Source organism: Pristis pectinata, chromosome 29, assembly GCF_009764475.1.
Source record: "Pristis pectinata isolate sPriPec2 chromosome 29, sPriPec2.1.pri, whole genome shotgun sequence".
NCBI classification, from domain to species: Eukaryota; Metazoa; Chordata; class Chondrichthyes; order Rhinopristiformes; family Pristidae; genus Pristis; species Pristis pectinata.
Window position 1 is genome coordinate 10562657 of NC_067433.1, and position 23954 is coordinate 10586610.

General features: G+C 43.7%; 1 protein-coding gene across 1 annotated transcript in view; it reads right to left on the reverse strand.

Annotated features, from left to right (window-relative positions):
* LOC127584311 (leucine-rich repeat transmembrane neuronal protein 4) overlaps positions 1-23954 on the reverse strand; it is a 225495-nt gene that overhangs the window by 131206 nt on the left and 70335 nt on the right. The window lies entirely within an intron of this gene.

Sequence of the window (23954 nt, forward strand, 5' to 3'; positions counted from 1 at the left end):
AATATACTCCATGTCAGGGCCTTGCAAGGTAGAGAATTCGAGAAGCCTCGTCCTTCTAAGAGGAGATCATTCTCCTCATCTTAATCCTGTGGTTACTCCCTTATCCTGACGCTTTGCTCTTTGGCTCTTCACTGAGCAGAGTCATCAGGATCATTGGAACTAAACTGGATGATCGCCCTACACTGACTTGGTTAATCACAAAGTGTGTGGATCACAATCCTACTTTATTTGTCGCACCATCTAACACAGCTGTAGGAACCTTTCCAGGCTTTTTTTTATGCATTTATTGCCCACTCCTAATTATCCTTTGGTATTGGTTTATTATTGTCACTTGTACTGAGGTACAGTGAAAACCTTGTCTTGCATACCGTTCGTACAGATCAATTCATTACACAGTGCATTGAGGTAGTACAGGGTAAAAACAATAACAGAATACAGAGTAAAGTGTCACAGCTACAGCATTGCAGGTAGACAATAAGATGCAAGGTCAAACAAGTCCATCTCGTTGTATAAGGGAACTGTTCAATGGTCTTATCACCATGGGATAGAAGCTGTCCTTGACCCTGGTGCTATGTGCCCTCAGGATCCTGTATTTTCTGCCTGATGGGAGAAGAGAGAAGAGAGAATGACCCAGGTGGGTGGGGTTTTTGATCATGCTGGCTGCTTCATCACGGGAGGCTGGCTTCCGTGATGCGCTGGGCTGCGTCCACAACTCTCTGCAGTTTCTTATGGTCCTGGGCAGAGCAGTTGCCGTACCAAGCCGTGATGTATCCAGATAGGATGCTTTCTCTGGTGCGTCAATAAAAATTGATGAGTGTCAAAGGGGACATGCCAAATTTCTTTAGCCTCCTGAGGAAGAAGAGGCGCTGATGACCTTTCTTGGCCATGGCGTCAACGTGATTTGACCAGGACAGGCTATTGGTGATGTTCACTCCCAGGAACTTGAAGCTCTCAACCCTCTCGACCACAGCACCATTGATGTAGACAGGTGCATGTACACCACCCCCTTTCCTGAAGTCAATGACCAGCTCTTTTGTTTTGTTGACATTGAGGGAAAAGTTGTCATGCACCACCATACCATCTCTTGAATGAGATGGTACAGTGGTGTAGCAGTTAGTGCTGCTCCCTCTCACTCTCCAGTTCAATCCTGACCTCCAGTTCTGTCTGTGTGGAGTTTGTATGTTCTGCCTGTGATTATGTGTATTTCAAATTCAAAGTCGAGTTTATTGTCATATGCACAAGTACATGTATGCATAGGTGCAATGAAAAACTTATATGCAGCAGCATCACAGGCACATAGCATCAGATATACAACATTCACAAGAAAAAACTAAATTAACAACATAAATTATACAAGAAAGAACACAATTAAAACAAAAAAAAAGTCCATTGTAGTGCAAAGTGGTCATGGCATTGCTATACTGATGTACTGATTAAGGTTGTGCAGGTTGGTTCAAGAACTGACAATCCAGGCACTCTGGTTTCCTCCCACATCCCAAAGATGTGCAAGTAGGTTAACAGGCCACTGGAAATTACCCCTTACTGTAAGCTAATGATGAAAAGAATGAAAGGGGAGTTGACGGGCATGTGTGAGAAACTCCTCTGCTGAGTTCCTCCAGCATCATAGTGTTTGTCATCTAGATTCCAGCATCTGCAGTCCTTTGTTTCTCTGTGAGAAACAGTAATCCACAGGTGTACAGAGAAATAAGGGGAGGGGAATGAGGCTAATGGAATTGCTTTATCGGGAGCTGACATGGACCCAATGGGCTGAATGGTCTCCTCTGTCGTGGAAGAATTGAGTGGGGTTCTAGGCTATTTCAGGGTGGATAATATGAGGTAGGTCTGGAGTCACATAGAGGCCAGGAGGGGGATATCCTTCCCTAAATATGTTAGTGAACTGATGGGTTTCTTTGATAATCTGGTGGTTAGATGGTTACTGTTACTGATACCAACATTTTAATTCCAAATTTATTCTACTAATTATCATGCAAGCTTTCACATGAAGAGCTGGAAATTAAACTCAAACCCAAGCCAAAAATAGAATAGTGAGATAACCTGTATCGCTGGACAACACCCAATTTTCCCATATTCACTAACAACATAGAAGGAGGCCATTTGGTCCTGTGAGTCTGTGCTAGCCCACAGAACAATCTCATTCCCCCACTGATTTTCCCTGTAACTTATTCTCCCCACATTCCCATCAACTCCCCCAGATTCTATCACTCACCTACACAATTTACAGCGGTCAATTAACCTACTGCCACGTTTTTGAGATATGGGAGGAAACCGGAGCACCCAGAGGAAACCCACGCGGTCACCGGGAGAACGTGCAAACTCCACACCAACATGATTGAACCTGGGTCACAGGGGCTCTGAGGCAACAGCGCTACTAACTGCACCACTGTGCTATTCGACGGCCTGCCAAGTGATACACCACTATCCATCAACTTTCTGCCAGGGGCTGATAAAGAAATAATCAGATGGTCTCTATTAGTGAACTAATGGGATACAACCTGATGATAATTTAATAGGAATTATCAGTGGATGCATGAAAAGTTGCTGTTTCCATCGCCCATCAGTTCTCATTTGCCTTTCCTGCCAGAGTTTTAAATCCATTTACGTAACTTATATGAGGGCTTGCAACTTAAATCTGATGGTCTCATCATCTGACCTCCAGGTGCACTCTGCAGGGTCAGGTTTGAAACAGCAGATGGTTTCCTTTACTCCTCCAGGGCACCGGGGACCGTGGTGCTGACAAGCACTCTGCCAGCTGAGGTCTGGTAACGCGTCAGAACCTTCTGTGCTATGGGGCTTAGTGTTTCGGTTTGAGTGCCTTTGGAATGAGGACAACAGGTTCAGGTTCTCCTGAGGTAGTGTCTCATCACTCAGCGAGACAATGTGGAGTACATGGCACAGATCTAAAGCATGTGCAAAAGTAGAGGGATCTGGGTCTACATGTGCATTGAGGACACATTAAGAGAGGACAGCAAAGCACACAGGATTCATAAGTAGAGCACAGAAGCAAGGAGGTTATGTTGAATATGTACAAAACACAGGTTAGACGTCATCTGGAGTGTTGCATCCAAACCCTGGTCACTACACTTCAGGAAAGGTGCAAAGATCCTAGATAGGGTGTAGAAGAAATGACTCCAGGGATAAGAGATTTCAGCTACCAGGATGGAGTGGAGAAGCCGGGATAGTTCTCCTTGGAGCAAGGAATGTTGAGAGGTGAACTGATGGACATAGTCAACATCAAGTCCGGTTTGGACGACGTGGATAGAAGGAAGATGTTGCCATTAGTGGATGCTTCAAGAACCAACTGTTACCTCAGAATTAAAATTTTGGCCAATTAATACAAAATCTTTTTTACTCTCAGTGGTTATGAAGTAGCTTTGGTGGTGGTGGAAATACAAACAATCCGGGTCTTCCAAAGAGAATTGGATTGACACCCAAGAGAGGATAATTTGCAGTGCTGTGGGGAAAGAACAAAAGAAGGGGACTGATGGGTTTGCTCTGTGGAGAGCCAGCACAGACTCAATGGGCCAAATGGTCTCCTTCGCTGACATAACATTGCTCTGATTCTATGTTTTGTTGGAAGCTGGATTGTGAGAAGCCACATCCAGCATATGCTTCAAGTGACCTTATCCTTTGTCAGCAAGGATGACTCTTGCTGCACTTTTAATTAGCTGAATTAAATTGAAACAAATGGTATCTATATAAACGAGTTGCTAAGGCAACATTTCGAATGTTTTTGCAGCTTCTGCACTGAGCTTAATCAGCTACAGGATGTCAAACCTCCTGGAGTTTACAGCCTGTTAATGACTCCATTAATACAAGGTTGGCGACTGGAGCCAGGTCTAACTTGGATGTCACTGTGTGGTGGAATTGGTTAGCCAGCTGTTGGGAGGTTAAAACTGGACTCGAAGGAACAGTTCTAGTTAATCTTTCCTGTACCACTTCCACTAAAACGTAAAACTGGTTTCCCATACAAAAGTTAGACAAGTCTACTCTAGCCCTCTGTATGCCTAGTTATAAATCTGCTTGAGTTTAGTAGTTCCTGAGAATTCCCTTTGGAGCTAGGTGAGAAAAAGGCTACAGGCAAATGCAAAAAATGAACTCAGGAGAAATCTCTTTACTCAGGGAGTGGCGAGGTTTCAAAACTTGTTACCCGAAGAATAGTTATACAAGAGCATGTGAAATGCCAGGAGTACAGCCTCTCAAGTTTGTTCTGCCATTCACAAAGTCTGGCCCTCAGCCTCATTCACCCTCCCGTCCAATCCCATCTCGTCTGAATATCAAGAAGTCTACAGATCTCAGCCTTGAATGACTGAACTTCCATCACTCTCTGTGAGAGAGAATTCTCAATGCTGAGTGAAGAAATTTCTCCTCATCTCAGTCCAACTGGTGGAGTCCATACTCAGAGATGGCACTCCCCAGTTCCAGATGTTTCATTCCAAGAACACAGCTTCTTAATGTCCACCCTGATAATCTCACTCAAAGTCTTGTTTTTTTTAGATCGTTCTTCCAAACTCCAGAGAGTAACCAAGGAGAAGTTGGGTAAACACATGATAGAATATCTAACAAAGTCATAAACTTCATGATAGAGTCATACAGCATAGAAACAGGCCCTTCAGTCCAACTGGTCCATGCCGACCAAGATTACCATTTAAGCTCGTCCCATTTGCCCAAATTTGGCCCATATCCCTCTAAACCTTTCCTGTCCAAGTGCCTTTTAAATGTTGTTAATGTACCTGCCTCAACTACTTCCATATACGCACCGCACTCTGAGTGAAAAAGTGGCCCCTCGGGTTCCTATTAAATTTCTCCCCTCTCACCTTAAACCTATGCCTTCCAGTTTTTGATTCCCTTTCTCTGGGAAAAAAGACTGCATGCATTCATCCTGTCTATGTCTCTTATGATTTTATACACCTCTATAAGATCATCCCTCATTTTGCTACGCTTCAATGAATAAAGTCTCAGCTTCTATAACTTAGTCCACAAGTCCTGGCAATATCCTCGTAAATCTCCTCTGCACTCTTTCCAGCTTAATGGCATCTTTCCTATAGCAGGGTGACCAAAACCGAACACAATACTCCAAATGCGGCCTCACCAACATCTTGTACAACTGCAAGGTAACATTCCAACTTCTATACTCAACGCCCGATGATACGTTAATGAAGTTCAGGTGAAGAGAGGCAGGAGGAGGCTTGTGTGGGGCATAAACACTGGCATGGATATTTGGATCAAATAGTCTTTCTCCAGGCTTTTAAATACTTTGCAATTCTTTGTAAACTAAAGGGGGAAATTCAGAAGACATTAGTAAGAACAAAGAACATGGAACAGTACAGCACTGGACAGGCCATTCGGCCCACAATGTTGTGCCGATTTGATGTCCTCCTCTTGTGCACATCCAGATCCCTCCATTCCCTTCATATTTACCTGTCTATCTAAAAGCCTCTTGAACTCCACTAAACTGCCTGCTTCCACTATTACCCCTGGTAACCCACTCCAGGCACCTACCACTCTCTGCATAAAATAACTTGCCCCTCACGTCGTCTTTAAACGTCCCCCCTCTAACCCTAAAAGCATGTCCTCTGGTGTTTGACATTTCTACCCTGGAGAAAAGATTCTGACTGTCTATCCTATCTATGCCTCTCATAGTTTGAAAAACCTCTATCAGGTCTCCCCTCAGCCTCTGACACTCTAGGGAGAACGACTCAAGTTTGTCCAACCTTTCCTTATCGGTCATACCCTCTAATCCAGGCAGCATCCCGGTGAACCTCTTCTGCACCCTCTCCACAGTCTCCACATCCTTCCTATAATGGAGTGACCAGAAATGTACACAATACACCAAGTGCAGTATGACTAAAGTTTTATATAGCTGCAGCATGACTTCCTTACTCTTATAGTCAACACCCCTACCAATGATGTCATATGCCTTCTCTACCACCTTATCCACTTGCCTAGCCACTTTCAGTGAACTATGGACTTGGACCCCAAGATCCCTCTGTACTTCAATGCTATTACTGGGTCTACCATTGGACTTTGTACTTTTTCCTATTATTTGACCTCCCAAAGTGCAAGACCTCACACTTACCTTGATTAAACTCCATCTGCCACTTCTCTGCCCATATCTGTAACTGATCTATATCCAGCTATATTCTTTGATAGTCATTTACACTGTCTACAACTTCACCAATCTTGGTGTCATCTGCAAATTGCTAATCCACCCACCTACATTTTCATCCAAATCATTTATATAAATCACAAGCAATAATGTCTTAATATTCCCTGGGACCCACCTCTGGCTTGATAACCCCCATCTCCATTCTGTGTCCATGAAACCATGACTATTTGACCTACACTTGCTGAAGCTTAAAGGAATGAGAGGAGATCTCAGTGCAGCATGGAAGATTTGGTGGGGGGAGTGACAATCCTGAGGATGTTTCCTTAGGATGCAGAATCTGGAACAGTGCAGTGTAGTCTCTGGATGAGAGGGTTGGCCGTTTGGGCTGAGATTAGGGGGACCTTCTTTACACACAGGTTGCAGATCTTTGGAACTCTAGATGACTGTAGACACTCAGTAATTGAGTGTCTTCAAAATTGACATCATCGGAGTTAAAGCACAAAAGAGAATCCAGAGGATATGATTGGGCAATTTGAGAACCAGGATAGGTCATGATCTTATTGCAAGGGGGAGCAGGATTGAGGGGTCAAATGGCCTTCTCCTGCTCCTTATGTTCACCCCTAGTTTGCACGTTAGTCAGAGAAGGGATTGTGGACACAAACACAAGACTTAGCAATTAAGAAATTGTCTGCAGGCCTCTAACCCAGCCCCCAAATCATTCTTAAGGATCCTAGGAGTTTTACCTTTGCTGCCCTTCACCAAGGTTACATCCCAAGTTGATCACTCTTTGCAGAATGATAGAAGCACAGAATTCCTAATGGCATAGAGGACACCATTCAAATCCACAAAAATCTGGAGGAACTCAGCAGGTCAGGCATCATCTAAGGAGGGAAATGGACAGTCGATGTTTCAGGCTGAGACCCTTCATCTGGACATTCCACATTTGGACACAGTTACAGAGGTTCAATGACCTCTTTGCTTTTGTACTCTTTGCCTTCTTCTTTCTACCTTCCAAAGCCCAGCAATTTTACAAAACTTTGCTGTCAAGACTCCTGACTCGTGACTGAGGACCATTCCTCCATTGCCTCCGCACTTGTTGTCTGCACTGGACTTTGGTTGAACAACATCTCAATTTTAAAAATCTGCACTCCTCCAAATCTAAGATTAGATATAAATGAAGTCCTTTTTTGGTGCTCTCTTAAACTGACCTTAAACTTTCAAAGGTTATGTGAAGACTGCCTTAACATTTGCTTCCTCTACTTCACAGCATCTCCTGCCAACCCTCTAACCCCAGTGTCCTGTATCCTTCTGCCTTGAAGGAGCAGTTCTAGTTTATCTTCCCTGGACCACTTCTGCTATAACATAAGGAGAGGGAAAGTAGCCATGGTACACAAATAGCCCAGAAATGTTAACTGGGCTGATGATAATTGAGTCTGAGAGTGCTTTTACATAACATGCTTAACATAGCAAAACATCCAAGGAGCCTCAGAGGAGATAAACTTTGAGAGCGAGCCAACAAATAGGCATGATAAGTTGCATTAAATGCTCTTGGAACATATTCCTCTAATCAGCAAGTATCAAAGAGTAAAAGTGTAGTGACAACTTTCATTCTAACAATACTTTCAGTAGGAGCATCACTTGATATTTAAGAAGCATAGGGTGAGTTCTTCATTTGCCAAATGTCCTTGGCAAAATTCAGCAAGTGCCCTACCTGACGCAGGACAATCTTGGAAATGTACAGAGAGAGAAAACCACAGCAGGTTGATAATGACTCATCAGATTCTGACACTGACCTGAAACCTTTAACACTGTTCCTCCCTCCACAGCAGCTGTTGGAAGCTTCAGGCATTTTCTGGTTGCTTTTTGGATTTCCAGCTTGCTTTCACACATGTCCTCAGCTGAGCCACTCTGAACTTATTCTGATGACTCCCGACAATTCAGTGGACTTCACTGTGACAAGTTACCCGACAGCAGAAGCAGCAGGAACAGAATATCACAGCTTTTGTGATTGGAGTGCCCTCAGTGAAAGGCATGAAATGTCACTTGTGAAGGAAGGGGAGCCCAGTGACATTTTAAACTATGGGAATGTTAGATTGCTTGAATCTAAGGTGTTATATCTGAATCCAGGGTGAGTTTGGAACACACACCCATGACATAACTGGTAGAGCTATTCCAATGATCCAGGTTCAAACCTGACCTCCGGTGCTGTCCGTGTGAAGCTTGAATGTTCTCTCTGTAACCGCATGTCTTTCCTCTGGGTGGTCCAGTTTTCTCCTACGTGCCAAAGATGTGCAGGTTGGTTGGTTAATTAGCCACTGTAAGCTAACCCCTAGTGTAGGCGAGTGGTAGAATCTCGGGGTGAATTAGAGTCATACGGTCATACAGCACTGAAACAGACCCTTCAGCCCAACTCGTCCATGACGACCAAGATGCCCACCTAAGATTGCCCCTGTTTGGCCCATATCCCTTGAAACCTTTCCTATCCATGTACCTGCCCAAATGTCTTTTAAATGCTGTTATTGTACCTACCTCAACCACTTCCTCTGGCAGCTCGTTCCATATACCCACCACCCTCTCCATGAAGAAGCTGCCCCTCAGGTCCCTTTTAAATCTCTCCCTTCTCACCTGAAACCCATGCTCTCTAGTTTTTGATTCCCTTTCTCTGGAAGAAAGACTGCGTGCATTCACCCTATCTATGCCCTTCGTGATTTTATACATCTCTATAAGGTCACCTCTCAGTATCCCTTGCTCCAAGGGATAATGATGGGAATATGGGGAGAATAAAATGGGATTAGTGTAAAATGAGTGTAACCGGGGACTCATTAGTCAGGCTTGGTGGGTCAAAGGGTCTATTGACTATGACTCTATGGGTCTTTGACAATAGGACCACCCACTTCCATATTCTAAACATTGCTTGTTCCACCCCTGCCTCTATCATGAAAAAAGCTCCTTGTCCACCTCCCTTATTCTACCCTATGAAACACAGTTTTACAAACTCCTGCTGTCTGTTTCCTTAATCACGATTGGGGATCATTCCCCCATTACCCCCATCCTTGCTGACCTACCCTTATTAAGCAACATCTCAGTTTTAAGATATGATATCTTATCTTATTTTAAGATAAGAAAAGACATCTTTATTAGTCACATGTACATCGAAACACACAGTGAAATGCATCTTTCTCGTAGATTGTTCCGGGAGCAGCCCGCAAGTGTTGCCATGCTTCTGGCATCAACACAGCACGCCCACAACTTCCTAACCCATACGTCTTTGGAATGTGGGAGGAAACTGGAGCACCCGGAGGAAACCCACACAGACACAGGGAGAACGTACAAACTTCTTACAGACAGCGGCCGCAATTGAACCTGGGTCCCTGGCGCAGTAATAGTGTTAAGCTAACCGCTACACTACCACACTGTGCTCAAACAAGTCACTCCACGGCCTTGTCACTTCCTACCTCTAGGCTAAAAGTGTTTCAGTCACAAACAGGCTGGAACTTGCTTCTGTTTGTCAAGAGGTGGGAGGACAGGTGGACCCAGCCTGCAACCGATGGTATCCCCTACACCAGCCCGTGGCTGCACTGTCCTTCTGTGAACCTGTGGTTCCCAACACACTGCTGGCTTCACTGCCTCAGTCATTCCAAGAGGTGGAACCTAAGGTACTGCCCACAAGCAACCCAATGGTCTACTTACAGCTCTCAAAGGCCTTCACACGATTTCTAAATATCTTCTGAATATTTAAGAATCACAAAATTAAAATTGATTTAAAAATTATAAATTCGCTTAAAACATTTAACTAGAGCATTAATTAATAATATTAATATCACTTAAGTGAAGAAAAAACTGATCTTCACTTGGATTTTTTAATGAAGATTGCCAAGCACATTGAGGCTAGATGCGCTACCTACAGTATGTCAATCTGGGGTTGTTCTCCCAAGAGTGCTGGAGGCTGACGAGAGATCTGTTAGAGGGTTTTAAATTATGAGGGGCACAGATAGGGTAGACAGTCAGAATCTTTTCCCCAGGGTAGAAATGTCAAACACCAGAGGACATGCTTTTAGGGTTAGAGGGGGGACGTTTAAAGGCGACGTGAGGGGCAGGTTTTTTTATGTGGAGAGTGGTGGGTACCTGGAATGGGTTATCAGGGGTAGCAGCAGAAGCAGGCAGTTTGGTGGCGTTTAAGAGGCTTTAGATAGACAGATGAATATGAAGGGAATGGAGGGATATGAACGATACACAGGAGGAGGACATTTAGTATAAATTGGCATCATGATCGGCACAACATGGGGGCTGAATGGCCTGTCCAGTGCTGTACTGTTCTATGTTCTATGCAATGCCAAGGAACCAAAACGAAGGGTATCCTGCCCTTTGGATCGAGATGTTACAGAATGTCCCTGGACTCGATGGTCAGATGAGAGATGGGCGAGGAGATAAGATGAACCCACAACTGCAGGCCGTAGATCCAAGCTGCAGGGAGCAGGCATGCAAGTCTAGAGTGTGGTAGTCCACACACGGCAGCTAGCTCGTGCTTCCCTACGGAATGCCAGCACAGTCCAGCCCAGCCTACTCACATCCCTTTCCCTGACGAGCACTAATGCAATGAAAACTGGAGAAGAGGAAAAATCCAGGATGGATTTAATTGCCGTACAAAGTACAGCAAAATAATCAACCTCATGTTCCAGTGTATGTTGGTGATGAGGCTCTTCACCAACTGCATTTAATGTCATCGTTCTTCTTGGCCTTATCTTGAATTTCAGTTGGTGTCTCCCTTTCACTGAAAATGAATTTTGTTTTTGGTGATTATCAGATTTGCCTGTAGAATTTTTCAAACTGGATCTGGCGGCTGGACTATTCTTCTTACGCTTGAAAGAAGGTGTGCTAAAGTTGTTGTATGGAAGCACTTGTGATTGTCCCATCTGATCAGTACCTCCAGAACTTAAAAACATAAGAGGAGCAGGAGCAAGACAACTGGTCCCTTGACCTGTTTTGCTATTCGATAAGTCCAATCTTGGCCTCAGCACCTTCTTGTACTCTCCCCATACTCCTTGAGTCCCATGTCATTTAAATGTCTGTCACTCTTCAGTCACCATATATTCAATGAATCAGCCTCCACAGTTGTCTGGGACTGAGAATTTGAGAGACTCATGACACTCTGAGAGAAGACATTTCTTCCTCATCTCTTAAACAGCTGACCCATTATTCTGGACCAATATCCCTGGTCCTAAATACCAACCCCCCAATCCCCCCCCACATTTAGGGAAACATCCTCTCAGCATCCACCCTGTCAACCTCGCTCAGAATCCTATACGTTTTGATGAGAACGCCTCTCATTCTCCTGTCCTCCCATGTGCGGAGGTTCAACCTTCCTTTATACATCAACTCCTCCCCCCCAGGAATCAACCTACTGAACCTTCTCTGTGCAGCCTTCACTGCAAGAATATCCCCCCTTAAATATGAAGGCCAAAACTCCCCTCCAGGTGCAGTCACAAGAACCCAAGAAAATAGCAGGAGTAGGCCACTCTTCCCCTCAAGCCTGCCCTAGCATTCAATATCATCATGGCTGACCTATGCTGGCCTCAAGTCCTCTTCTGTGCCAGTTCTCCATAGCTCTCAGTTCTTCCACCTTTCAAGTATTTATCTATCTCCACCATAAATATGACTAATGATCTGACCTCTACCACTCTCGGGGGCAAAGAATTCCAGACATTCACTACCCTCTAAGAGAAGACATTTCAAATACGCCACATCTATTGGTTGTCCTTTACCCATCCTGTTTGTTACATCCTCAAAGAACTCTACCAAATTTGTCAAATGTGATTTCTCTTTCACAAAACCACATGGATTCTGCCTGGAGACTCAAGAGGCTGCAGATGTTGGAATCTGGAGCAAATACCAAACTGCTGCAAGAACTCAGCAGGTCAGGCAGCATCTGTAGAGGGAAATAGTCGACGTTTTGGGTTGAGATCCTGCATGTGGGTTGAAAGATCGGGTGGAGATAGCCAGTATAAAGAGGTGAGGGGAAAGGGTGGAACAAGAGCTGGCAAACAACAGGCGGATCCTTTAATTAGTTTGGCACAACATTGTGGGCCAAAGGGCCTGTTCCTGTGCTGTTCTATGTTCTAAGGATCCAGGTGAGGAAGGGCAATAAGCAGATAGAGGAGGGAAGCGTGGAAGTAGTGACAGAGGCTGGGAGGTGATAGGTGGAAGCAACATAGGGCTGCAGATGATGGAGTCTGATAGGAAGATGGAGCATGGAACCACATAAGGGAGGTGAGATAGGGAGATGGGAACAGTAGGGGGAGGGGACCCAGTGGGAGTGTGGGTGATGGGCGGAAATGGGAGTGAGTGGAGGAGGGTAAAGAAACGGTGAAGGGGAGGGCTGGGGTGGATGAGGGATGAGCTGGGTAGGTTTCCTCCGGGTGCTCCAGCTTCCTCACACATCTCAAAGGTGTGCAGATTGGTAGGGTAATGAGCCCCTGGTGTGTGGTGGGTGGCAGAATTTGGGGAAAGCTGATGGCATGTGGGGAAAGTAAAATGGGATTAAAGTAGGATTAGTGGCAAATCGGTGGTCGATGGTTGGCACAGACTTGACAGGCTGAAGGGCCTGTTTCCATCCTGTATGAATCATTGCTTCTATAATATAAAAGCAAGGAGCCAACAATGATGGGGCTGGCTGATGGAGATAACTGTGGAGATTAGGTGGTGGTTAGACCAACAGTCATTAGTACCTGTCATGATGCAGAGAAGATAGCAGAATATAAGTGAGATGCACTGAAGGGTGCCTGAAACTGAAACACCTACATTTGCAGCTTCACCATTAACCAACATGGAGTTCTGATGAAGGGTCGTCAACCTGAAATTTTATCTGTTTCTCTCTCCACAGACGACCTGTTTCCAGCCTTTTCAGCTTTCATTTCAGATTTCTAGCATCTGTAATTTTTTTTGCTTCTCAATATAATGGTTACTTTTGCTTTAACAGCCTTTTTATCTCAAGATATTTTTAACTGAATTAAAATTCCCAAATTACCATGATGGGATTTGAACTCACATTACACTGCATCATTACCCCAATACTGGGAATGGCGGCATAGTGATTATATTACTGGTCTAATGATCCTTTAACATGAGTTCAAATCCTACTATGACAGCTGGGGAGCTTAAATTGAGCTAATTAAATAACCAGGCGTTCTTTTTAAAAGGCTGGTCTCAGTAATGGTGACCGTAAAATTATTGAATTGATGCAAGAGTACATTACTTTCAATGGCGTCCTTCAAGAAAGAAAAAACTGTTTGGTCTATATGTGACTCCAGGCCGATAACAAAATGGTCAACTCTCAACTGCATCCTGAAGCATGCCAGCAAGACACTCACTTGCAATAAATGCTGACCTTACCAGCACCATCCATACCTCACTATATATATATCTCCACTCTTATCTTGAACAAAGATAGAGTGATGGTGCAGAGCTGCCTCTCAGCTCCAGTAACCCAGGTTTGATCCTGATCTCTGGTGCTGTCTGCATGGAGTTTGCACGTTCTCCCTGTGAATGTGTGGGTTTCCTCTGAGTGTTCTGGTTTCCTTAAACATTCCAAAACCATGTCGGTTGGTAGGTTAATTGGCCACTGTAAATTACACCTGGCATGGTAGAATCTGGGGGAAGTTGGTGGGAATGTGGTGGGAATAAAATGGGAATAGTGTAAGATTAGTATAAATGGGTGCTTGATTGTTGATACAAACTCAGTGAGCAGAGGAATTTGCTGAATGGTTCTATGACTCGATGGTTGGCTCAGATTCATTTACATGGGACAAGTTTGCTCATACTGAGCCATGTGTGAAGGAATGGTCACTGGGACAACGGGAAGACAACCAAATTTGAAAAACCAGGGAGAAAGGAAAGAAATACTCGGGAGGATGGTACAGATGGATATGAATGCATTCTCTGCACTCCGATGTTAATTTTCACCTATTGACACCTTTGTGTGATATTAGTCAGAAGTCCTGCCAGACTCCCAAAATGATAAATCATTCTATTATGGAGTCTTTTGTGATGATATCTTAACTTCAATGGTTTTTCATGTTGATATAATTTACTGGTTCAGACCAGCTGTAGCACTTGTCAGAGATGATTTGTATTGGTACGTCCTGCATTAAAACAATAACAGAGCTTTTGTTAAACATACTACAAAGATGAGAGGTACTGACTTTGTCTCAGGGATTGCCAACGGGCTTGCAGAGACTAATCTTCTGGTTCTGCATCAGGCAGGTACACATCCCCGTTTGTGCTGGGAGTTGATAATTTTCCATTGTGATTTCCTGGTTGATATTCACCTTTATCGTGAACCGTTCTGAGGGGGTGTTCTTCATAGTGAAGTCCTGTATATTAAACATTGACTCCAACTTTGGAAAATACCCGGGCCCACATCTCGGGGGGAGATAAACAAATACTCATGGGCGTTAAGGAGGGAGTAAACCCTGGAACGGTGTGATTAGTAAGGAAGGAGTAGGGAAAGCTAACTCCAAAAGCATCCGCCTGACAAAATGCATGACACGTCATCTTGTCATAACCAGCACCCTGTTTCCTTAAATAAATGGAAGATCTCGTGGCAAACTCCTCGATCCATGCACTGGGACCTGTTGCTTTTGAGAGAGAAAGTTACTGGTTCAAGTCCCACACAAACAGAAAATTCCAGGATGATATTCCAATCTGTTACCGTCAGACCCTTTAAGAGGTGCAATGCTGATCTGAGGTCCTAGCCTAGGAATTACTTCCCCACATGTTAGTAGTGTTCTGGGTCCTCCTAATGAATTTGTGGAAGACCATAATAATTGGGATCTTCATTTGCGGGATTCACTGAACAGCACAGTTGTGTTTCCCTATGTGATGACATGCTGTGCCAATGCAATGCGTGTCACTCCATTCATCTATTCAACTTCTCGCAGCTGCCACCACTTTGCCTGGCATCACCTCCTGTAACGTCAGACGCCCAGATTTGACAGTCGCCAGCAACTTACAAAAATGATCTGAGGTTTGTTGGACTACAGATCCAGGGACCGTCTGTATCAGGTAGGAAGGTCCGTGAGGTGGACGGTGTGCTTCTTGTTTTGCAGACATTACGAAGGTCCACTTGACCATGACATTAAAATCTCCCCCTGCCATGGTCAACCTTAGCCAGAACACTCTTAATATTTCCCATACCTGACCCAAGCATTACCGTCAATCTAACAATCTCAAACGTACCATTGAAACACCAAATATTGATCATGGACACATAGCAAGTACTGAGCCAAATGCCCTGATCTGGATAAAGTATGAGCCAAGCCAGAACACTCCCAACACAAACCTGAATGCTTTATCAGTATGTACACCTGACCCATACAAAAACTGACATACATAACAGGGTCATATTGACCTTGTGTCAGGGAGCAGGATTCCAAAGCACTTCACCAAATACCTTTGGATGAGCAACCCTCAAATCTATTTTGCTCTGTTCCCAAATATTCGGTAAGCACAGAAGACATTATATTTGTGAAATTTTTGTTTAACAGTTCATGCTTTCCCTTCTGTCCCAATTATACCAACAAACAGTTATAATTATGCAAATATAATAATTATATTGTCACTTAATATAATATTTAAGGCTCATATTGTGAAGAACATTAAAAAACACTTAAAGTATAAAAAGCATCGACTTCAATCAAACTGAAAAATGTGCAGAGCTGTAAGAGCATTGGTGACGGATGCTCTCACACAAGGTTTGGACCAGAGATGAGACTTTCCTCCTCAACTGTCTTCAGACCATCGAGCTTCCTGCTCCCAGTGGGATTCAGCATAAGAGAATGCAGGAAGGGAAGGGTTGCCGTTCCATATGGAAGAGTCAGAAGTTCATCCTTGATCGCTTGCTTTATACAGTGGTTTCACGTCCGAAATCCTTTGAAGTCAATTGAGCTGAAGTTCCAAAGCACAACACTCCTCTTTTATGTGTTTAACACGTGCAACTGAGGGGAAGTTCCTACCTAGGTTTTTCCAAGTCATGGAAGTTTGCTTAGTTTCAAAGAACATACAACAATACTGTAGAAGAACAGGACCTTTGGCACATGATGTCTGTGCCAGCCATGATGCCAATTTAAATTAATCCCATCTGCCTGCATATTGCTCCTATCCCTCCATTCCCTGCCTGTTCATGTGCCTGTCTAAAAACCTCTTGAACATTGCGACTGTATCTTCTACCACCTCCCCTGGCAGCATGTTCCAGGCATCTACCACTCTAGGTGTAAAAAAAATTGCCAGGCAAAACTCCTTTAAACTTTCCCCCCCCCCTCACCTTAAACCTATACCTCTAGCATTTGACATTTCCTTCCTGGGAAACAGACTCTGACCATCTACCCTATCTATGCCTTTCATAATTTTATCAGGTTGCGCCTCAGAAAACAATGCAAGTTCGTCAAACCTCTCCTGATATATGCTTCGATCCAATCCATATCGAAGGTGATCACAATAGATAACCCTGGGAACAATGTGCCCTTGAGATGTTGAGGGCACAGCACATTTGGAAGTGGTCATCATTTTTGTTGGTGTGGCGAAGCTGGTGGCCTTGGGGTCAGCTAATGCAAATGTTCTCACATGTTTAAAATGTAGAGAGCGCTCTTGGGATCTGTATGAATGCAGTAGGAACATACACCAGTAAACAGCTCAAATTAACTTTAATTAGTGTCATTACGATAATGAAAGGAGATGTATTTGAGGAAAAGGAGACAAAGGTGGCGCGTTAAATGACCTCCTGAAACCTAACAGTTTAAGAGGAATCAAGTAATCACAAAGTTCCGATGTACATTACCTTAATTTACTAAATCCGATGCTTAATTAGATGCTAACGGGACTGTTTTCAAAAGATTTGTGATGTTGCAAAGCCATCTGTGACTTGCAAATAAGCCGCAAATTATCCCCGTGTTTCTTCTCTCCAGTCTGGAATCTATTTTAAGATATCACTGTGCAAGGTCATGAAAAAGTCAATGCCAGAGGCATGAGGGGGTGTGGGCATGGTTTGTGTGGTGGGTGGGGGGGTGGTGGGGAGGAGTAGGTTGTAGACTGGGGGATGACTACTAATTTCGTCTATGTGATTTATAAAGTATTCATAATTATAAGCAGCAAATCTTCCTTCATGCTCTCTAATTCACACAATTCAGGGAGGGGAAACCTTCCCATTTACCTTCCATTTGGGATTACAACAGCATGGAAGTCTTGTTACAACTGTGCTAGGCATTGGAGAGGCCACGCCAGGAGTACTGCAAAGTTATGGTCTAGATATTTTTAGAAGGAGTTACCTGCATTGGAGGGCAGTGCAGAGAAGGTTCAGTGGGTTGATTCCTGGGGTAAAGGAGCTGACGTAAGATTGGGTAGGTTGGACCTATATTCACTGGACTATCCACTGTGATAAGACTATTGAACGGTTCCCTTATATGATGAGATGGACTCTGACCTCACGATCTACCTTGTTGTGACCTTGCACCTTATTGCACTGCACTTTCTCTGTAGCTGTGACACTTTACCCTGTACTGTTATTGTTTTTACCTGTACTGCATCAATGGACTGTGTACTAACCCAATGTAACTGCACTGTGTAATGAGTTGACTTGTACGATTGGTTTGCAAGACAAGTTTTTCACTGTACCTCGGTACAAGTTACAATAATAAACCAATAACAATACCAAAAACAAGATGCTGGAGGAACTCAGTGGATCGGGCAGGGAAATGGACAGTTAATGTTTCGGGTCAAAACCCTTCATCTGACCCACTAAATTCTTCTAGCATCTTGATGAAGTTTTTCATCTAGATTCCAGCATCTGCAGTCCTTTGTTTCTCCTCCAGCATCTTGTTTTTTGCTCCAAATTCCAGCATCTGGAGTCTGTTGTGTCTCCACAAAGGAACAAGAGGTAATCTTATCGAACTGCAGAAGATTCTGAGAGGGATTGACAGGATGGATGCTGAGAGGACGTCTCCTCTCATGCAGGGATCTAGAAAAAGTGAGCACCGTTTCACCTCAAGGACTCACCCATTTAATATGTTGAGAAGGAATTTCTTCTCTCAGGAGGATGTGAATCTTTTGGAATTCTCTGCTCTAGGAAGCTGAGAAGACTGAGTGCAGATCTTTGGTCTGTAGGGTTAGTGGGTAAAGAGGAATAGAAGGGGAGTTATGGCCAAGATCAAATCAATCTTATAATGGCAGTAGCAGGCTCAATGGGTCAAATGGCCTGCTCTTATTTCTGATGGGTTTAAGGCATAGTCTAGGCAGGGCTGCCCCTGCACACAGAGGAAGACAAATAGTGGGAGCCCAGTCAATGGTTTCTGTGGTCAGAGTTCCTGGCAACCACTTCAGCCACAACCAATATGACCACAAAAGGCCATCTGAGCACTCATCTAATTGCTGCTTGTGGGATCTTCCTGGGCACCCATGGGCACCAGATTTCTCAATGCAGCACTGCTTGTCTGGACTTTAATGGTATTTCATTAACCATAATTTGAGATTGTCCAAGTACACCAAGTGAACTGAGCAAATATATGCTCAACCTGTCCCGATGTGCACTTTGCACTGAAACAAGGTGTCCTCTTCCTCTGCTCAGTTATTTTCATTGCCTTACTGAACAGCCTGAGTCCCTCGATTACACAGCCTGGTACCTAATTGCTGAGTTCACAAGGGTTTATATTTAGAATACTGGTTCCTGAGGGTGAGTCACAGGTGTAATCTAATTGAGGGTTTATATGGTTTATATATAGAAACTGAACACCTGAGTCTAACATACAGGCTGGAATCTTCTTGGAGCCATGCTACATGTCTGTGTTGAACAACAGATAGCCATGAGTGAGGTACAGATTAGAATTCAGACTTGGGGAATGCATGAGTTATCTCTATGATAATATATACTCAAGCATGTTGTGAGGCTCAGATGGATTACACAGAGAATGATAGATACCTGGGAGTAAATTGCATGCTGCAGTTTAATCAAGGGATTTGGATTGTTTATATATAGGATGGATACCTGGGAGTGAATTGTGCAGAGAGAGAGTCTGAAATGGTTGATATACAGAACAACAAATGTGACTTGCAGAATGGGATCTAATAAAGGGATGTGAATTTTGCTTATATAAAGAATAATAGATACCCAGGTGTGTGTTATGCCAGCTGGGATCTAATTGTGATGCTTAGATGGCATAAGTACAGAATGATGAATACCTGGGTGTGAGTTATAGGCTGGAATCTAATCAATGGATTTGGATTACTTATATACAGATTAACAGATACCTGGGAGTGAGTTATAGGCTTGAACTGAATTCGAAGTTTCCAATGGCTTAAATATTGAACAACATGTGCCTCAGTGTGAGCTGCAGGCAAGAATTTAATTGATCGGTTTGAGTGTTATCATAAACTAAAAGAACAAACCTGGAGATGTGTGAAACTATTTTCAGAACCTCAAAATCTAATTCAACATTTTTGCTTCACTAGTTTTGAGGTTGTGCCTTCTATTATAGCAAAGACTGCCAGTGAGAGGCTTATCTCTCTCATGAAGTAAATGAAATGCCAGGTTTCCAGAGTAATTAGAAAGTCGGGTCAACCACATAAAATAAATAAATTGACTTCTTATCATGGATGGAAAATCTGAACGCAAGCTCGGATCTGTTTGTTCGTCTCCTGTATATCCACCTTGCTGTTTGTTTTCTGCATTTCCTTCCTGGAGACACGGCACCCACTTGGGTCAAGAACTACACACATTGAGCTTCTCCCAGAGCCTTCCCAGAGTACGTACACTCCTGGTGTTCTCGTGCTGATGAGCTATCACACTACAGGGGTTGCCAGAAGTTAGCCTTAAACAGCTTTCAGGAATTCCATGCAACATAAAATGCACTGGAGGAACTCAGTACATCAGGCAGCATCTACAGAGGGAAATGGACAGTCAACATTTTGGGTCAAGATCCTTTGAGTTCAGATGAAGGGTCTTGATCTAAAACACCGACTGTCCATTTCCCTCCATGGATGCTGCCTGACCCGCTGAATTCCTCCAGCATTTTGTGTGTTGCTCCAAATTTCCAGCGTCTGCAGTCTCTTGTGTCTTCTGGAATTCCACACTGGCCTGTGAAGAGCTGATTAGACATGGTGCTCTGCACAAGGATAGTGAGAGCTATTAAGCCATTCATGGGAAGTGGCGTGGTTTCATGCCCACCATTTTTGCCCATTCTTCCCCTTGAACTTGGCTTGCTGGGCCACACTGGAGAACAATTAGTAACGAACTTTGGAATTGGAGTCACACATAAACCAGTCCTGGTAATGGCACCAGATTGCCTTCACTAAAAGATATTACTCAAGAACCTGATTATAATAGTCCAGATCCTAAACTCAAGACCTCTACCACCTAGAAGAGGAAGGATAGCAGGCATAGGGGAAGATCATGCCCTGCAAATTTCATATTCCCAAATTATTTTCTCCAGTTTCCAACATATACACATAGTGGAAGGTCTTTTGGCCCATCATGTCTATGCTAGATCAAAGAGCAATCCCATTCTCCCACCAATTTTCCCGGCATTCCCCTCACCTCTCCCCAGATTCTACCACTCACCTACACTCCAGGGACAGTTTACAGTGGCCAATTAACCTATCAACTGCATGCCGTTGGGATGTGGGACGAAACTGGGGCACTCGGGGGAAACCCATGCAGTCACGGGAGGAATGTGCAGCCTCCACAGTATCAGCACCAGGGGACAGGAATGAACCTGGATCAGCATCTCTACGAGTTGCACTACCATACCACCCTCTGAGTCAACCCATCTTGATTTAGAATTGTATCACCGGTCCTTCATTATAGCCAGGTCTAAATCCCGGAACTCTCTTCCCAACAGCACCGTGAGGCCGTAACCACAGAAACTCTAATGACTCAAGGCAGCTCCCACCACTTTCTCAACAGTGATCAGGTAGGGGCAATACATTTTGGCCTTATGCTGCTGGCATCCTATAAATGAAAGGTACTGTCCTTAAACCGGTGGTTCTATAGAAAACTGCTGCGTTTCTGTCAGCATCTTCTGGACTTGGCTCCACTGAAACATGGGCTGGTGTCAGAAGCCAATGCATCACTGGGATTGTCACTGAATCCCAGGACAAAGCACAAGCTCTAGGGACCAGAGGGGCAGATACGATGAGCTTAGATGGGAATCTTGGTCAGCATGGACCAGTTGGAGCACAGGGCTTGTTTCCGTGCTGAATGACACTATATACTTCACAGCAGCCTTGACTAGGTGTGTGCAGCATGATTCATCTTGCTAAAACGGTAAGCGAAAGCAAGTAGTTTTCTTTATTTTACAATATCTGCATTAAGGTTAGGATCTAACAGTTAAAGGCACTTTTAAGTAAATTTATTATTTTTTTAAGCTAAGATATCTTTATTAGTCACATGTACGTCGAAACACACAGTGAAATGCATCTTTTGCGTAGAGTGTTCTGGGGGCAGCCCGCAAGTGTCGCCACACTTCCGGCGCCAACATAGCATGCCCACAGCTTCCTAACCTGTATGTTTTTGGAATGTAGGAGGAAACCAGAGCACCCAGAGGAAGCCCAAGCAGACACGGGGAGAATGTACAAACTCCTTACAGACAGCAGCTGGAATTGAACCCGGGTCGCTGGCGCTGTAATAGCATTACGCTAACCGCTACACTACCATGTGTGCCCACAAAACACCTTTTAGAAATACTTTAATCCGCTTGAAGTGTTTTTAATTATCTTTAATCAACATGGCTAAAACAGCTCAAAGGTCTTTGACAGCAGTGAGCTGTGGAATGACCAGAAGGCAGGGCCTCATGACTTTCTACCTCAGGCTCATCTGCCACTAAGGGTTTGCTCCACTTCACAGGACAGCAGAGGCAGAGAGGTCTTCCAGTAAAATCAGGCATGTAGTGCCTCAGAAGTTACACGTAGCTGTGCATACAACCCATGGGCAGCAGGCTGGATGTGCCATGATCCATCCCATTAATGGCACTAACTTTATTGCACCACCCCATCTGTTGTGCCAGTGGGAACAGTCTATCAGCCAACCCAACATGAAGCAGAGACCTCTACTATGTGTCCTAAATTGCTCCCTTTCTATGGGGGTTTATAGTTTAAGATGAAATGGTTTGCATTGAGCTTAACTATTTCTCCTTGACTTGGATGAACTAATTCACTTCAGACCTGGAATGAAATCTACTAATTCTAGAAATGTGAGCCATTCACCCCCTTACACCTCCTTGGCTATTCATTGGGATTCATGGCCATTCAACCTCAATATCTCAATTTCTCTTTCCCTTGGTGTCCAAAAATCGATCTGCATTATTGATCTAGTCTTGAATATATTTACCAAGTGAGCACCAGTGTAGAGAATTTTCAAAGATTCATAACATTCTAAGCAAAGAAATGACCAACACTTTATCCTGAATTGTGAACCCTAATTTAAATACCCAGCTGGGAGTAAAAAAAACTCTTAGTATCCGCCCTTTTAATGCCCTTAAATATGTTGTACATTTTACGTAGATCATCTCTTATTCTTCTGAATTCCAGAGAATATTGTCCTCAAGCTCATCTCATCGGACAACCCACTTATCCCAGGAATCAGCTTGGACTGTATGGTACAGTGCACTTACCTCTGATGGGCTTCCAGAAACTAGGTCACTCTGTTTAGCTAGAAACAGTTCTAAGCAGGATGGTACAATTCTATGCCCCATAATCAAAGACCCCACCCACCCAGGTCATTCTCTCTTCTCTCCTCTTCCATCAGGTAGAAGATACAGGAGCCTGAGGGCATGTACCACCAGGCTTAAGGACAGCTTCTACCCCACTCTGATAAGACTATTGAATGGTTCCCTTATACGATAAGATGGACTATGACCTCACGATCTACCTTGTTGTGACCTTGCACCTTATTGCACTGCACTTTCTCTGTAGCTGTGACACTTTACTCTGTACTGTTATTGTTTTTACCTGTACTACATCAATGCACTCTGTACTAACTCAATGTAACTGCACTGTGTAATGAATTGACCTGTACGATCGGTATGCAAGACAAGTTTTTCACTGTACCTCAGTACAAGTGACAATAATAAACCAATACCAATATATCCTGTACCAGGCAAATGTTGAAAGAATGTTCTTACTTGAGGAAGAATCCAAAATGAGGGGTTATTATTGCAATAGTCACTAATAATTGACCAAGCATCAATTCAGCTGGATCTCTGTCACCAATAGCAGTGATGTCATTATGTTGGCTGAACAGCCAATCACAATGAAGAACTCTCACAAACACCAAATTGGGAAGATAAATACACTAACTTCTTAAGATTGAGACAGAAGCTGAATTACCATTAATAAACTGTAAAATATCTTGTTATTTCCATTTTTTATTATTTGTTCTGAGGGAATTCTGTTCCACACATATAAAATTGGATTTTTAGGGTCATAGAGGTGATCAGCAGTAATCAAGGCTTGGAACACTGTTGAAAACTCAGTAGCATCTCAGTCAACAAAGTGCAACATTTTCAATGTTTCTACAGCAAGAATATATCACAAAAAAAAATTAAATCGTTGGAAAGACTTCCTGGAGAGCAACATCTGAATTTCCATGTTTAATTGTACTTTGTGTAGAGAGAGATACAGGATGAAAACAGGCCCTGAGACAGCTTTTACTATTAAACACCCATTTACAGTAATCCTACCCTAACCGATTTTATTCTCCTAACATTCCCATGTACCCTCTCCCCCTAGATTCCACCACTTGCCTACACACCGGGGGCAATTTACAGTGGCCAGTTAATCTACCAAC